The 6,817-nt window shown below is 37.8% G+C and overlaps 1 pseudogene; it reads left to right on the plus strand.

The window, feature by feature from the left end:
- Positions 1-295: 295 nt before the first annotated feature.
- On the plus strand, positions 296-556 carry LOC120224029 (annotated as a pseudogene).
- The last annotated feature ends 6,261 nt before the right edge of the window (positions 557-6,817 follow it).

A 6,817-nucleotide genomic window follows, 5' to 3' on the forward strand; every position in this document is an offset into this window, starting at 1 on the left:
TACTTTCAGTGCAATAGGAATTCAGATAAAAGTGTTCTGAATTCAATTTTTATCTTAATCAGTCCATGTTTTCCTCATGAAAGATGGTACTAAGGTAGGTCTTATAGATTGTCTAATTAGAGAAAGAAAGGAATGAATAGCCCCGTCTCTGAATCTGTTTCTTCATTTGTAAAGCGGGGATGATGTTGTTCCCTTCTCTCCTATATCATTGCTATGGTTGAATAAGGTGGCGTATGTAAAACTATTCGGTAAATTAAAAAGAATTAAGGACTGGCTGGGATTACAAAAGAATCAAATGCCTTTGGCTAGAAATTTACTACACCCATCATTCAAAGAGGAAAAGGAAAAAAAAAAGCATAAAAAGAAATAGCTAGCTCAAAGCCCAGATTCCTATTTTATGGATGTAAAATGTCCAGGTTGTTACAAGATTACCACGGTTTTCAGCCATGATCAGATGGTGGGTTTTTGTATAGGTTGTTTAACAATGTTGTGCCAGCCAGGAGGAGGAAAGGCCAGACTCACAGAAAGCTTTTCATTTAGAAGAAAGCAACACTAATGATCCATACTAGTGTTATATACTCCTGAATTTGTGTTATATCACAGAAACTTTTATCAGTTCAGTAATTCCACTTAATCTACAAAGATAATGTAATTATATTTAATTTTGTAAGGTGTACAACAGTTTTTCAATAAATTTTGGTTATGGCCAAAAAAACACTAAAAACTGTAAAGTGTTAATAATACTTGCTAAAGTACGAAAGTGTGAGTGCATGTGATTGATGTGTGTACATAGAACTGAGAGTGAGGGTATGGTTTAAGGATGGACAACTCCTCAACTATTAACTCATAGAGTTATAAAATCTCAGGGCAAAGAGGGGCCTCAAAGGTCATGTGATCTAACCCCATCTGGTGCTTGTTAAAAAGAAAACTGGGGGAGAAAATGGTCTGGTATCTCCTAAGGAAACTGATCTGTGTCTTTACATAGTCATTCATCTCCCAAATTTTGTTAATTTAGAAAATAGTGCCACAGATGTTTTCATTAATCTTACCAATTGACATGAATTCATATTTTCGTTTAAAGTTTTTAATAATGCTGACTGAAGTGAAGTATTATCTTTATTTCAATGCAGACTCTTCCTTTTTTTTTCTAATTACCATATTCCAAATATGTGGAAATAGTGGGGGAGAGGGAGAGAGGCAAACCATGAAAGACTCTTGAATGCTGAGAAACAAACTGAGGACTGATGGATGTGAGGGGGAGGGGGGAGATGTGCATGGAGGAGGGCACTTGTGGGGATGAGCACTGGGTGTTATATGGAAACCAATTTGACAATAAACTATTTGTAAAATAAAAAAATAAAAATTAAAAAAAAGGAATCTACCCAAAGGATACAGAAATGCTGATGCATAGGAGCACATGGACCCCAATGTTCATAGCAGCACTCTCCACAATAGCCAAAACATGAAAAGAGCCTAAGTGTCCATCAACGGACGAATGGATCAAGAAGATGTGGTTTATCTATACGATGGAATACTACATGGCAATGAGAAACAATGAAATCTGGCCATGTGTAGCAACATGGATGGACCTTGAGGGTGTTATGCTGAGCGAAATAAGTCAGGCAGAGAAATATCACATGTTTGCACGTATAGGAGGATTAGGAGGAACTTAACTGAGGAACAAGGGGGAGAAGAAGGGGGGAAATGGTGGGGGAAAGGGAGAGAGGCAAACCATGAGAGACTCTTGAATGCTGACAAAAACTGAGGACTGATGGATGTGAGGGGGAGGGGGGATGGGCATGGAGGAGGGCACTTGTGGGGATGAGCACTGGGTGTTATGTGGAAACCAATTTGACAATAAACTATTTGTAAAAAAAATCAGCAAAACAATACAAGAAAGTATCAGAGAAAATATTCAGAACAAAAACAAAACAAAACAAGTAACAAAATGGCAATAAATACATATCTATCAATAATTACTTTAAAGGGCGCCTGGGTGGCTCAGTTGATTGAGCATCTGGCTCTTGACTTTGGCTCAGGTCATGATATCACATTGGGCTCTGCGCTGTTGATGTGGAACCTGTTTTGGATTCTCTCTCCCTTTCTCTCTGCCCCTCCCCTGCCCTCTTACTCTCTCAAAATAAATAAACTTTAAAAAATTTTTAAATTACTTTAAATATAAATAGATCAAATGCTTCAATCTAAAGATATAGGGTGACAGAATAGATAAAAACACGCCCATTTATTCTGCCTACAGGAGATTTACTTTAGAACTAAAATCAACTGGAGATTGAAAATGAGGGGTTGGAAAAATATCTATCATGCAGATGGGTGTCAAAAGAAAGCTAGAGTAGCAAGTCTCATATAAATAAAAATAGACTTAAAAAGTGTAAGAAGAGACAAAGAAGTACACTATATAATAATAAAATGGACAATCCAACAAGAAGATAGAACAATTTTACTTATATATGCACTCAACATAAGAGTGCCTAGATGCAAAAACAGATAATAACAAACATAAAGAAACTAATTCATAACAATGCAATAAGAGTAGGAGATTTTAACATCCCATTCATATCAATGGATAGATCATGTAAACAGAAAATCAACAAGGAAATAATAGCTTTGAACGACACACTGGCAACTGAATTTGACAGAAGCACTCAGAACATTCTATCATAAAACAGAATACACATTGTTGTCAAGGGCACACAGAACATTCCCCAGAATAGATCACATTGTCAACCTCAAATCAAATCTCAACAAATTCAAGAAGAGCAGAGTAATAGCATGCATTTTTTTCTAACCACAAAACTATGAAACTAGAAATAAACAACAAAAATCTGAAAAGAGCATATATATATGGAGGATAAATAACATACTACTAAATAATGAATGAGTAAACCAGGAATTAAAAGAAGAAATTTTAAGAAAGTCTATGGCAAAAGACACAAAAAGATGCTCAGCATCACTCATCATCAGGAAAATTCAAATCAAAACTACAATGGGATGTTACTTCACACTTGTCAAAATGGCTAAAATAAACAGTAAAAGAAACAACAGGTATTAGTGAGTATGTGTACAAATCCTCTTACACTGCTGGTGGGAATGCAAACTGGTGCAGCCACTCTGGAAAAATGAATGGAAGTTCCCCAAAAAAGATACAAAATGGAACTACTTTATGATCCAGCAATTCACTACTAGATATTTACACAAAGAATACAAAGTACTAATTCAAAAGGATACATGCATCCCAATGTTTATAGTAGCATTATCTAAAGTAGTCAAATGTCCAAATGGAAAGACTAAAAATGCCCATTGACTAATGAATTCCATAAAGAAGATGTGTGTGTGTGTGTGCGCACGCGCGTGCGTGCTGGAATATTACTCAGCCATTAAAAAGAATAAAATCTTGGGGCGCCTGGGTGGCTCAGTTGGTTAAGCTTCTGATTTCAGCTCAGGCCATGATCTCGCAGTTCGTGGGTTCGAGCCCCGGGTCGGGCTTCTGTGCTGACAGCTCAGAGCCTGGAGCCTGTTTCAGATTCTGTATCTCCTTCTCTCTTGGATCCTCCCCTGCTTGAGCTGTCTCTCTTTCTCTCTCTCTCCCAAAAATAAATAAAACATTAAAAATTTTAAAAAAGAATAAAATCTTGCCACTTGCATTAAGGTGGATGGAGCTAGAGAGTAGTATACTAAGCAAAATAAGACAGTCAGGATAAGACAAATACTATATGATTTAACTCACACGTGGAATTTAAGAAGCAAAACAATCATAAGGGGAAAAAGAGAGGAAAAAAAAGAAACAAACTATTTTTTAAATGTTTATTTATTTTTGAGATATAGAGAAATCGATCAAAAGCTGGGAAGAGGCACAGAGAGAGGGAGACACAGAATCTGAAGCAGGCTTCAGGCTCTGAGCTATCAGGACAGAGCCTGATGGGAGGCTTGAACTCACAAACTGAGATCATGACCTGAGCCAAAGTCAGACCCTTAACCAACTGAGCCACCTAGCACCTTGAAGCATACCCTTCACTATAGGGAACAAACTGATGCTTACTACAGCAGAAGTGGGTGGGGCGATGAGTTAAATAATTGATGGGGATTGAGGAGTGCACTTGTGATGAGCACCAGCTGTTGTATGAACGTATTGAATCACTAAATTGTACAATTGAAACTATTATTAAACAGTTTGTTAACTAATTGTAATTTAATAAAAACTTTAAAAAATATAAATGGAGAGGCGCCTGGGTGGCTCAGTTGGTTAAGCTTCCAACTTCGGCTCAGGTCATGATCTCACGTTTCCTGGGTTGGAGCCCCGTGTCGGGCTCTGTGCTGAGAGCTAGCTCAGAGCCTGGAGCCTGTTTCAGATTCTATATTTCCCTCTCTCTCTGATCCTCCTCTGCTCACGCCATGTCTCTCTCTCTCAGAAATAAATAAAACATTAAAATTTGTTAAAAATATATAAATGGGTATGCTAAAAAACAACCAATGAAAATGAAAACAAGCGTCCAAGACGGACGAGATGCAGCAAAAGCAGTTCTTTTGTTTTTATTATTATTTGATGTTTTTTCTTTCATAGTTTGTTGTCAAGTTGGATTCCATACAACACCCAGTGCTCATCCCAACAAGTGCCCTCCTCCATGCCCATCACATAACCCCCCTTCCGCTCTCCCCCCATCAGCCCTCAGTTTGTTCTCAGTATTCAAGAGTCTCTCATGGATTGCCTCCCCCCCTCTCCCCAACGATTTTCCCCTTCTCCTCGTCCATGCTCAACTATTTTTCCCATTCTTCTCCCCCATGGTCCTTCGTTAAGTTTCTCCTACTCCTTCTATAAGTGGAAGCATATGGTATCTGTCTTTCTCTGCCTGACTTATTTCGCTCAGCATAACACCTTCAAGGTCCATCCATGTTGCTACACATGGCCAGATTTCATTCTTTCTCATTGCCATGTAGTATTCAATAGTATAGATAAACCACATCTTCTTGATCCATTCATCAATTGATAGACACATAGGCTCTTTCCATGTTTTAGCTATTGTGGAGAGTGCTGCTATGAACATTGGGGTCCATGTGCCCCTATACATCAGCACTCCTGTATCCCTTGGGTAAATTCCTAGCAGTGCTACTGCTGGGTCATAGGGGAGTTCTAGTGTTAATTTTTTGAGGAACCTCCACACTGTTTTCCAGAGGCACTGCACCAGTTTCCATTCCCACCAACAGTGTAGGAGGGTGCTCGTTTTTCCACATATTTGCCAGCATCTAGAGTCTCCTGATGTGTTTATTTTAGTCACTCTGACCGGCATGAGGTGTAATCTCAGTGTGGTTTTGATCTGCATTTCCCTGATGATGAGTGACGCTGAGCATCATTTCATGTGTCAGTTGGCCATCTGGATGTCCTCTTTGAAGAAGTGTCTGTTCATATATTTTGCCCATTTCTTCACTGGATTATTTGTTTTTCAGATGTGGAAATTGATGAATTCCTTATAGATTTTGGATACTAGCCTTTTATTTGATATGTCATTTGCAACTGTCTTTTCCCATTCCAGCAAAAGCTTACACATTATTATTTTTTATTTTTTAAATTTATTCATTTAAATTTAAGTTAGTTAACATACAGTGTTGTATTGGTTTCAGGAGTATGACCCAGTGATTTATCACTTACATGAAACACCCAGTGCTCATCCCACAGGTGCCCTCCTAAATGCCCATCATACATTTACCTTATCCCTATACCCCCTCTTATCAATCAACCTTCATTTTGTTTTCTGCCCTTACAGAAGTATATAACAGTTTCTTATATTAAACTACCATCTCTGCTCTTATCTTATTTTTCGTTCCCTTCCCTTATATTCATCTGCCGTGTTTCTTAAATTTCACATATTAGTGAAATCATATAACTGTCTTTCTCTGATTGACTTATTTCGCTTAGCATAATAGACTCTAGTTCTATACATGTTGCAAATGGCAAGATTTCACTCTTTTTGATCACCACGTAGTATTCTAATGTGTGTGTGTGCATGTGCGTGTGTGTGTGTGTATACATATATAGAAAACACCCTCTTTATTCATTCATCAGTTGGTGGATATTTGGGCTCTTTCCATAATTTGCTATTGTTGATAGCATTGCTACAAACATTGGGGTATAAGTGACACTTTGAATCAGCATTTTTATATCCTTTGGATAAATACCTAGTTCCGCAACTGCTGGGTTATAGGGTAGTTCTTTTTAAAAATTTTTGAGGAACCTCCATATTGTTTTCAAGAGTGGCTTCAACAGTTTGCATTCCCACCAATAATGCAGAAGGGTTCCCCTTTCTCTGCATCCTCTCCAACTTCTATTGTTTCCTGAGTTGTTAAATAATAGACATTCTGACAAGTGTATGGACAAGTGTCTCCTTGTGATTTTGATTTGTATTTCTCTAATGATGAGTGATGTTGAGCATCTTTTGATGTGCCTGTTAGTCATCTGGATCTCTTCTTTAGAAGAGTGCCTATTCATGTCTTCTGCCCATTTCTTCACTGGATTATTTGGGATTTGAGTATGATTACTTCTGCATAGATTTTGGATACTAATGCTTTATCTTATATATCATTTGCAAATATCTTCCATTCCACCAGTTGCTTTTTAGTTTCTTTTTGAAATATTTATCTATTTTTGAGAGGAGGAGGGGCAGAGAGAGACAGAGTTACAGAGGATCTGTAGTGGGCTCTGTGCTGATAGCAGACAGCCCAATATGGAGTTCAACTCAAGAACCATGAGATCATTACCTGAGCTGAAGTCAGACACTACACTTACAGCCTTTTCTTTTTTTTTTGA

The sequence above is a fragment of the Hyaena hyaena genome, unplaced genomic scaffold, assembly GCF_003009895.1.
Source record: "Hyaena hyaena isolate Hyena2069 unplaced genomic scaffold, ASM300989v1 scaffold_1091, whole genome shotgun sequence".
Classification (NCBI taxonomy): Eukaryota; Metazoa; Chordata; class Mammalia; order Carnivora; family Hyaenidae; genus Hyaena; species Hyaena hyaena.